The following is an 11,634-nucleotide window of genomic DNA, read 5'->3' on the forward strand; positions in this document are numbered from 1 at the left end:
AGAGAACCACAGGGGCTGGCAGGTCAGGAAGGCTCAGGAGCGCAGGACTTGAGTCCACTGCAGGCAACTCCAATGACGGAGACGCGTCACCCGGAGAACCAAGGAGCCGGCAGAACAGAAGGCTCAAGAGCACAGGAAACAAAACATCAGGAAGAGCTGGAACAAGGAACATGAAGACACTGAACACGAAGCCATCAAAGCAAAGGAGACCACGGAGGACCTGGACCAGTCTGAAGACACAGACGACTGTGGAACCCAATCCAAAGGCGGACATCAGGACTGGGAACAAGGAACATGAAGACACTGAACACAAAGCCATCAAAGCAAGGAGACCATGGAGGACCTGGACCAGTCTGAAGACACAGACGACTGTGGAACCCGGTCCGAAGGCCCACAGGAAGTGAAATGAAGATCCTTTTATACTGCTGTAGACAGGCAACTCCCTGGGAGGAGTTAGGATGGGCCACACCTAGCTCGCCCTATAACTGAGGAGAAGTGCTGCGGCCCGGCCCCTAGGGAAAAGGGCGTGGCCCAAACCAGGAAGTCAATACAGACCCAAGCAAGCCTCAGGCAGGTCCCAAGGACCTTGAAGGCCTCCCAGGCCCTAAAGCAAATCCTGGATAGTTCGTAGGCAAGACCCTGGCTTCGGAGCGGCCTCCAGAAAAGGTGAGATGCTTCCTGTGGCACAGCTACAGGGGGAATCGTAACACAGTGTGCTGTGGCAGTCAAAATAGCAAACAGAATGTTAGGAATTATTAGGAAAGGAATGTTGTATAAAACGGAAAATGTCATAATGCCTCTGTATCGCTCCATGGTGAGGCCGCACCTTGAGTACTGTGTATAATTCTAGTCGCTGCATTTCAAAAAAAATATAATTGTACTGGAGAAGGTATAGAGAAGGGTGACCAAAATGATAAAGGGGATGGAATGGCTCCCCTATGAGGAAAGGCTAAAGAGGTTAGGGCTGTTCAGCTTAGAGAAGAGACATCTGAGGGGGGATCTGAGAGAGGTCTAAAAAATCATGAGAGATCTAGAACGGGTAAATGTGAATGGGTTATTTACTCTTTCGGATAATAGAAGAACTAGAGGGACCTCCATGAAGTTGGCAAGAAGTTTTCCTATCCTGACCTCTGGCAAGACATTTACAAAAAATGTTTTTTTTGTATGTTACTCCTTTTTTCAGTTCCTCCAACTTAATATCGCTACAATACTAAGTCAGAGGAACTACAGAAAAGCATTTACAGGTTATTAGCACTATTAGCTAGGCGCTGGTTTAGACATGCGTTTTGGATGCACTAATCACCTTATTTCATAAGGGGCTATGGTCGTGCATCCAAATATGCATCCAACCACAGGTTAATCTGTGCGCTAGCCTGAGTGCCCGGTATTGCATTAGCCTGTATGTGTTTTGTTGGATAGAAAAGATTCAAATGGGTCACACATTTAAGAGCAGTGCCCTCAATGACTGTTTACTGTGTGTCTCAGTCACAGCAAGCAGAAACAGGATATAGAAACATAGAAATGACGGAAGAAGAAGACCAAACGGCCCATCCAGTCTGCCCAGCAAGCTACGCAGTTTATCCATTTTTTTTTTATCTTCCCCCCCCCCTTTTTTTCTCCCCCTCCCCCGTCACTATTGGCTTCCAGCCAATAGTGACGGTATTGCAGATGTATTTCAATGCATGTAAAGATTTCATATCGTACCCTTTGCTAGAGAATAGGAGAAACACAAAAAGACAAGAGCAAATTGTTGTGCTTGCCACCCGTGGACAAGCTGCGAGAGGCTGCATTCACCCCTGACATTGCTTCTGGTCAATTGTGGCAGGTGGAGACGCCACTGATGCGGCCCAGCATTCTGCCTGCTGCTTTCTGTTTTCTAAATGCTTGGGAATGCCACCAACTTGCTGTGATCCTCACGGCCTGAGTGCCAATCGAGGGGTTAAAGGGGCACTTAGAGAAGATAAAGCCATTGCAGAAAGATTAAATGATTTCTTTGCTTTGGTGTTTACTGAAGAGGATGTTGGGGAGGTTTTCATGGGTAATAATTGAGATGGACTGAACCAAATCACGGTGAACCTACAAGATGTGGTAGGCCTGATTGACAAACTGAAGAGTAGTAAATCACCTGGACCAGATGGTATGCACCCCAGAGTTCTGAAGGAACTAAAAAATGAAATTTCAAACCTATTAGTAAAAATTTGTAACCTATCATTAAAATCATCCATTCTACCTGAAGACTGGAGGATAGCAAATGTAACCCCAATATTTAAAAAGGGCTCCAGGGGCGATCCGGGAAACTACAGCCCGGTTAGCCTGACTTCAGTGCCAGGAAAAATAGTGGAAAGTGTTCTAAACATCAAAATCACAGAACATGTAGAAAGACATGGTTTAATGGCTTTACCCAAGGCAAGTCTTGCCTCAGAAATCTGCTTCACTTTTTGGAAGGAGTTAATAAACATGTGGATAAAGGTGAACCGGTAGATGTAGGAAAAGTAAAAAATCATGGGATAGGTGGCGATGTCCTTTCGTGGATTACAAACTGGCTAAAAGACAGGAAACAGAGAGTAGGATTAAATGGACAATTTTCTCAGTGGAAGGGAGTGGGCAGTGGAGTGCCTCAGGGATCTGTATTGGGACCCTTACTTTTCAATATATTTATAAATGATCTGGAAAGAAATACGACAAGTGAGGTAATCAAATTTGCAGATGATACAAAATTGTTCAGAGTAGTTAAATCACAAGCAGATTGTGATAAATTGCAGGAAGACCTTGGGAGGCTGGAAAATTGGGCATCCAAATGGCAGATTAAATTTAATGTGGATAAGTGCAAGGTGATGCATATAGGGAAAAATAACCCATGTCATAGTTACACAATGTTAGGGTCCATATTAGGTGCTACCACTCAAGAAAGAGATCTAGGCATCATAGTGGATAACACATTGAAATTGTATTGAAATTGTCGGTCGTCAAAAAAGCCAACAGAATGTTGGGAATTATTAGAAAGGGAATGGTGAATAAAATGGAAAATGTCATAATGCCTCTGTATCGCTCCATGGTGAGACCCCACCTTGAATACTGTGTACAATTCTGGTACACAGAATTGTACACAGTATTCAAGGTGGGGTACACAGTGCATCTCAAAAAAGATATAACTGCAATGGAGAAGGTACAGAGAAGGGCGACCAAAATGATAAGGGGAATGGAACAGCTCCCCTACGAGGAAAGACTAAAGAGGTTAGGACTTTTCAGCTTGGAGAAGAGACGGCTGAGGAGGGATATGATAGAGGTGTTTAAAATCATGAGAGGTCTAGAACGGGTAGATGTGAATCGGTTATTTACTCTTTCAGATAATAGAAAGTCTAGGGAGCACTCCATGAAGTTAGCATGTGGTACATTTAAAACTAATCGGAGAAAGTTCTTCTTCACTCAATGCACAATTAAACTCTGGAATTTGTTGTCAGAGGACGTGGTTAGTTCAATTAGTATAGCTGTGTTTAAAAAAGGATTGGGTAAGTTCTTGGAGGAGATGTCCATTACCTGCTATTAATTAAGTTGACTTAGAAAATAGCCACTGCTCTTACTAACAACAGTAACATGGAATAGACTTAGTTTTCGGGTATTTGCCAGGTTCTTATGGCCTGGATTGGCCATTGTTGGAAACAGGATGCTGGGTTTGATGGACCCTTGGTCTGACCCAGTATGGCATGTTCTTATGTTTCCTTCTGCTCCTGCCGGCATCTGCTAGGTGCACATATCTGCTTGTGATTTAAAGGAACTGCAGCAGGAAAAGTCCACAGCCCTTTCTGATGATGTTTTCCAGCCAGCCCTATAAAAGGGCTCTTCAGTTTGTTCCTCATTGCCTTCACAAAGAGTTGCTTCGCCCCTGGAGTTCCTGTTTCAGCTCTTCGTTCCAGGAGTCATCGGAGTTCTTGATCTTCACGTCTGCAAGATCTTCATGTTCCTCACTCTTCGTGGGAGCTCCTGTATGTTTCTTTCTTCTATGTTCCTGGTTTCTCGACGGTCCCTGCAGCTTTTGTTCCTGATGTCTAGTCTTCCAAATCTTCAGTCAAGTCTCTGATGGTCCAGGCTTCGTCTCCAAGTCCTGTCTTCCAAGTCTTCTTCATATTCTTCCAGGCTTGTCAGCGACATGGTCCGCAATCAGCCCACTGGTTGTGTAGGGTGCCTTGTGGCACAAGGCCTGTCTCCAAGTCTGTCTTCACTGGTCTCCGGAAGTCCATTGTGATTTAAAGGAACTGCAGCGAGAAAAGCCCCACAGCAAAATGGCCCTTTCATCCGCAGTTGAAATTCTTCATATCTGGTTTGTTTTCGATGGATTTTTTTTTGTCTTTTTGTGCCTTGTGCTTTGCATTGACTGTCATGCTCCCTTGTTTGGAACACTGCAGCAACCTCTGCCTCACAGTTATGCATGTAAACTCTGACTTGGGTAGATTACATTTACTTACTTATTTACAAATATTTGTATACCTTCCTTCCAAATAGATCAGGGCAGTTTACAAGAAATAACATTCATAACAAAATAACAAAGCAAAATATTTCATAAAACAAAACATCTAAAACTTACATAAAAACAATTAAAACAAAAAAGCAAGTAAAATATAACATATAAAACATAACTCTTAAGCACAATGTAATCCTCTCATTCAAATATAACTAAATAAAGTTAAAATAATCATGTCTGTATTATATGGAATGGAACTGATAAAAAATTGAATGCTTATTTCGAATCAAAGGCATAATCATGGCATGATCTCAATTTATTTCAGGCATTTCATTCCATAATATAGGTCCAGCTCTCTCACGAACCTCACCCAAATGGGCAGAACTTATAGTAGGGATATTAAGCAAACCTCTGTTAGATGATAGAGAATGTATAGATGTAGTGCTGTAGCAATTCAGTTTACACCTTCATTATTGATAATTTTATGTATCAAGGAAAGCACCTTATATTGTATACAATATTGAACAGGTAGCCTTATAACTAGGGTCCTTCATTTTCACTTTAAATTGGTTTCCACTCATGCATTCCTGGATTTTTCCAAAAGTGACAATTGGTTTAAACCAATTTTCACCCTAATTTTAGCCTAATTAACGAGCAGCTCCAGATCTGCAGATGCAGTGTCTCAAGGCCATCAGCAGTGAAGCCCAAAACACCTATAGTGTTTCAGGTCCTGGCCCCCCCAGTGTAAGTTCTTGCCTTCCAGAGCCACTGATGTTCTGTTTCAAATCCCACCTCCCCCCCCCCCCCAATCAAGTGCCTGCTGCTTGGTACCATCAATGCAACATTTGAAGTGGGCCACACCCACCAGAAGTACCTCCTGGCAGGCTCTCTTGCTCCACAAAAAAGTGCAGTATTGCAGAGCACTGATGCCTCAGCAAGCTGCTGCTGAAGAAGAGAGGAGGTAGCTGGAGTCACCACTCATAAGGATGAATGCTGTTGCAATGTGGGGGGGTGGGGGGGGCATGAGGAAAGAAACGAACATGCTAGGCAGGGGATAGGGGTAGAGACAGGAAGCTGCTTAATATTTTTTTTATTGTCCTGGCTTCTATCCACCAAAATAAACTCTGATATTTACCCAGAAAAGTAATGAGTCCCATTTCAAAATAAAGCCTGATAAAGTCCTGGGAAAATGTAAAAAAATAAAGACCAAAAATGACGTTCCAAAGTTTAGCACTGTATGATTTACATTTCCCAAGTAATCTATGCAAGCGTGTTCACTGAGCCTCTCAGAATACAACTGGCATCTCAACCGAACAGCGTCTGAAGTTCTTCCCACACTTTCTTTGGAGAGTTTAAATGTTGAACATGCTGCTACTATTGGTTGCCTATCCCAACCTAGTAACATACTCAATGACGGTAGATATAGACCAAATGGGCCCAGCCAGGTGTTTAGAGTTGTAACTGCTGCTCCGTGCAGGTTATCCCCTCACTGTCTTCAGGTTTTTCCGAGTCCTCTCTTACCTTGATGCAAACACACATAGTTTTCCATTTCTGTGCCTTTGGGTTTCATCTCGCTTGGTTGGACGGTTGTCCATAAGTTGCATTCCATTAGCACTAAGTTCATGTGACATAATTTTGGTCAGCCAACTTAGTAATAGTTGTAGACTTCATTTCATTTCTCACAATATTAGTCATGATATTTCACTTGCCATGCACTTTAATTGCATGTCCTGTGCCCTTAACCATTGTAGATTAACAAAGCAATGCTGGTGCAAGTGAGCAGAGTTGAAAACTGGTTAAAAAAAACAACACATAACATGTTTGATGAGACATGATTAGCAGGGATGGCTCTAGGCTAAGTGGCACTCTGTGCAAAAACTGAAAATGCACCTCTCTCCCCCCTGTAACAGCTCCAGCATAGCACTCCCTTCTTCAGCTGTGGTGGTAGCTCCAGCACAATATATCCATTTCTCCTGCCCTGTACCCTCTGCCCTGCTCTCTCTTTTCCCCTGCGCATAGTGCCCAGCAACAGGTGCTTTCTAGCTCTCCCTGCCCCCCAGAATTCTCGTCACCCTCCTTTCCTGTTCAGCTGTAACCCCTTCTCTTTCTCTACTCCCCTCCTCCTCCTCCCAGCACGCTCATCCTTCATCTACTACCATAGAGAGAAGCCTCCATCTTCCTGCACAGCATTTCTGAGTCTCCTGCCTGCAACCATGATGGGGGAGAGAGGAGGCAGTGGCGCCCCCTTGAGTATGGCGCTCTATGTGGCTGCACACACCAAACGCTGGCCTTGATAACAAGTATACCACATGCCTCAGTTACAACAAGCAGGAACAGGATATGACAGAGTGGTGCACATGATGATGCAATGTAATAAACATTTCACACTGCTCTCTCTGCCTGTGAACAGGAGAAACACAACAAACAAACAAACAAAAAAGGCTATCATATTACTAGATTTGTTAACATGTCCTCCAGTCATTTTCTAAAAATCCAAAAGATAATGTGCACATTATCTGGTCAGTGTTCACACTATCCATATTCTGCACCTTACTTTTAACCAGGAATACTCGGTACCCTTCTTTAGGTGCGCTATTTCTCCTGCCAACCCCCTCAAGCAGTTGATGCTCTCTAAGCAGCTCTCACCGCTAGGAGTCCCCAGTAAGTACAGGATCTAGAATCCTCCCCAAAATAGAGAAAAAGGAATAGAGATGGGCTGAAAGGCTGTGCTCTGATTACAAATACAGATATTGCCTTGTGATGAGTTTTACCAGCTCATGATCACAGATCTCAAAAATAAGGAATAAATAACAAAATCCCTGATAATATTTATTTATTTATTTTTAACTTTTCTATACCGATGCTCCTGTACAGGATACATATCGCACCAGTTTACATGGAACTGAAAACAGTCGCCGGGAGGCGTATACAATGAAACATAGGAACAAAGAACGTTCGGGGAAATAAAACAGTGTGGGGAAAAGTAACATTGGAACAAGGAACGTGCGGGGAACTAAGGCAGATATGAGAAAACTTTAGCAATATAAGGGAATACACTACCATATAATGTGGTAGATATAACATAATATTAAAAAGAGTAAGTTTAATAATAATATGAATGGGAAAAGAAGCCTAAGCCTCGGGGAAACGAGCTGGTGGGGGGGAAAGGGAGAGAGTTATGGGGGAAAACCACAATGAGCAATGGGACGTTTAGCATTGGCAGGATTCAAGGGGGAGAGAGATCAAGGGCGAAGGGATTATCTGTCCGAAGAGGCCTGACTGAAGAGCCAGGTTTTCGGGATTATCTGTCCGAAAAGGCCTGACTGAAGAGCCAGGTTTTCAGTTTCTTTTTGAAGACCAAAGGGCAGGGTTATTGGCGGAGGTCTGGTGGGAGCGAGTTCCAGAGTGGGAGCCCAGCTGTGGAGAGGGCGCGCTTCCTTAAAGAGGTTTTAGCAGGTGGGGTATACAGCATGTCTTTGTATGCTCTTCTAGTGGGTCTGTTTAAAGTGTGTGGTCTTATTTGGAAGGTTAGATTGAGGGGGGAGATATTATGTAAAGCCTTGTGGATCATCATGAGGGCTTTAAAGAGGATCCTGGATTTGATGGGTAACCAGTGCAAGTTTTGAAGGATGGGAGTGATATGTTCTCTTCTGTTGGCATTAGTGAGGATCCTGGCTGTGGCGTTCATGACCATCTGAAGAGGTTTGATTGAGTTGGCGGGTAGTCCCAGCAGAAGGGAGTTGCAGTAATCCACTTTGGACAAGACGATGGATTGTAACACCAAACGGAAGTCACGGAGGAGTAGTAGTGGTTTTAGTTTTTTTAGTACCTGCAATTTGAAGAAGCATTCTTTCGTTGTGTTGTTTATGAATTTTTTTAGGTTAAGTTGATTGTTGAGCAGAACCCCCAGGTCTCTCACATGTGATGAATGGTTAATTGTAATTTCTAAACTGGGTGAGGGGTTTTGGTGGTTAGGACTAAGGGTTAAATTGCTAAACAAACATATAAACTTCACTGAAGCAATATATCCAATGAGCCAGTTAACTTAATGGAGTTAAGATTTAACCTAATTAGTGTTTGGAATTCATTATCCCTTAGCTGCATCACCATTTACACCTCATCAGCATTTGACTAAACCAAGCTAAATCCTTTTTCCTGTCCAAGAAGCCACCTAATCTTCCAAGAATGTTCAGTACAACATATTTTGCTTTCAAGCAGTGGCATAATCTGTGCTGGTGGCTGGGGAGGCTGCACCAGGGTGGAGGTGGGAGATGGCACTGGTTGGTGCCTGCACAAAAGCCACTCCTTGCCAAATACTTGGATTCTTCCTTCAGTGCCTGTCATTGACGAGAGAAACATTTGTCAATTGACAGAAGTCCCAGTCTACTGGATCTCAAACCAGAAAGGTTTGTGTGTTCTAACAGACCAGAATTAAGAGAAGCAACCCTTGTACTTTATAATATTATAAAACAAAGATTTCATTGAGCAGGTCTAGTTTATTTACTCAAGATAGAAGTTTATCTGCACTTATATAACTCCATATATAACCAGTGTACATACCATCTGCTCCTCAAATCCATGTATATATCTTATCCTTATGTATCTGTTCTCTCCCTCCCCCACCCCCCCTTGTTGTATCTATCCCTCCTTCCCCAAGTTATTTAGTTATCTGCTTTGTTACTGTGTTACATATTGTTCTTTGTAAAGGCCTCGCCTATATATTCCTTGTTATAAGTTACTTGTAAACCGGCACGATGTGCAAACGGTTGCCGGTATATAAAATAAAATAAATAAAAATAAATAAATTATTTTAAGGACAAGTTATTTGACAGCACAGTTTGATATAAAGAAAGCATAATTCAGTCAACTCAAAACATTCAGTTGAGTGAAAAAATAAGTAACTCTAGAATAAAATCTGTAATGAGAAGTTTTCCGAGGGCTACATGCACACCAGACATGTTCTGTTTCCTTCCTTCCCTCCCTGGCTGCCTTTGTTAGACTATGAGGCCCTGTAGCAACTCTCTGAAAGGGTCCAGAAGGCAGTCAGACTATGGCAGGAGACTGTAACTTACTCCAAAAAGGGACTTAGCTATATCAAATGCAAGTGTCAGTATATTAACATAAAGAGCGCTTGAAATTAGGGATGTGCACTGATTTTTTTTTGTCTCATTTTCAGTGCTGGTCATTATCTGTTTGATTTTGGTTTTTTAAATGGTTCGGGAGGTGCTTATTTCAGGTTTCCCTAATTTTGGAGTTAGCGCGAACTAACTAAAAATGTTACCAAGAAATTAAAAAGTGTGAAATGGGGAGCATTTCATTAGCTAGAGGTATGGTTTGCATTCCTCTTGGCTATCTCCTTAGTTATTTGTTTATGTTGCCAAGGTTGCAAGGTGGTGTTTTGGGGTTGGGGGGGGGGGGGGGGGGGAATGGCTGGTGCCTGGTAACAAGTGTAAACAAGTGATGTAATAATAGCATCAAGCTCTAGTCAGAAAAAGCAAATGCATATTTTTAATTTGCCAATCCCTTTGTATTTTAGGAAAGGGTACATGACATTTTGGGAAATGCATACTTTGAATTCCTTTGGTGTGAGTCTGTTTGTTTGGGTGTGTGTATATGTGTGTGTGTGTGTGGGGGGGGGGAACTGATGAGAGGGGAAGTGACTTGGGTGAATGTATGGTGTGACAGGTGTGAGAGAGACTAGTTGGGGGTGGTGATTAGACAGATATTCAAGCGGTGTGTGTATGTGGGGTGACTTGTCACCCCATACAGATAACGCAGTCACCTTCCCCCCTCCCCCCCCCCCACCAGGATGCCTGTCATCACCTAATATGGTCACCCCAGTCACTTCCCTTCTCACCAATCCCACCCCACACACAACAGGCTGCATCTCTCTCATTAATCACCACCCCAAGCAGTCTCTCTCCCCCCCATCATCCCTTACAGTCACCCCAGTCACTCCTCCCCTCACCAGTCACCCCCATACACCAGGATGCTTTTCTCTCACACCACTCACCAACCAGTCTCTCTTCCACCTGTCACCCCAGTCACTCCCCCTCTCACCAGTCACCCTCACACACCAGGATGCCTCTCTCACCACTCATCAACCAGTCTCTCTCCAGTCACCCCAGTCACTCCCTCACCACTCCAGTCTCTCTCCCACCTGTCACCCCATACAGTTACCCCAGTCACTTCCCCTCTCATCAGTCACCTCCACACACACCAGGCTGCCTCTCTCTCACCAGTCACCATCCCAATCAGTATCTCTCCTATCTGTCATCCCAGTCACCCCATTCATCCCCTCTCACCACTCCAGTCTCTCTCCCACCTGTTACCCTATACAGTAACCCTAGTGACAACCCTCCCCCCCCCCCCCCACATGCACAGCAGGCTGCTTCTCTCTCACCAGTAATCACCCTAACCAGTCACCCCATACATTCACCCTAGTCATTTCCTCTCTCACCACTTACTGTCTCCTCACCCAAACACACAGATAGACATCAGGAGGATTAAAAGTATGCACGTCCTAAAATGCCAGGGTCCCGTCCCTAAAATACAAAGGGACTGGCAAATTTTAAAATATGTATTTGCATTACATGCTTTTGCTTATTCTGACTAGAACTTGATGATATTATATCACTTGTTTGTTTACATTTGTTACCAGGCACTGGCAAATAACACCTTGCAACACAAAGAAGTAACTTAGGAGACAACCAATGGGAATGCAGAACCATACCTCTAGCTAACAAACTGCTCCCCAACTGACACTTTTTAACTGATTGGTAACATTTCTAGTTAGTGAGCACTAACTCCGAAATTAGGAAAACTAGTTAGTGCACACTAAGACCCATTAATGCGCACTAACACGAAATACTAATTTTTCCAAACTTTTGTCATTTTTTTTTCCGTTTTGTGGCGCTCCCAAAACAAGACAATTGCCATTGTTTATTTTGTTGAAAACAAATGCACATCCCTACTTGAAACTGTTCATGTTTTAATGCCACAATTCACCAAGTCATGCAATTTTTTTATATTAAATAAGGACCTTCATACCATATTTTTTTTAATTAATTGTATATAAAAAGGTGGAGAGAAAAAAGTACTTCTGAGATGTACTTTTTTCTCTCCATCTTTTTATATTCAATTAACTTAAAAAATACAAAAAAAGTACGAGGATA

This window comes from Rhinatrema bivittatum, chromosome 10 (assembly GCF_901001135.1).
Source record: "Rhinatrema bivittatum chromosome 10, aRhiBiv1.1, whole genome shotgun sequence".
NCBI classification, from domain to species: domain Eukaryota; kingdom Metazoa; phylum Chordata; class Amphibia; order Gymnophiona; family Rhinatrematidae; genus Rhinatrema; species Rhinatrema bivittatum.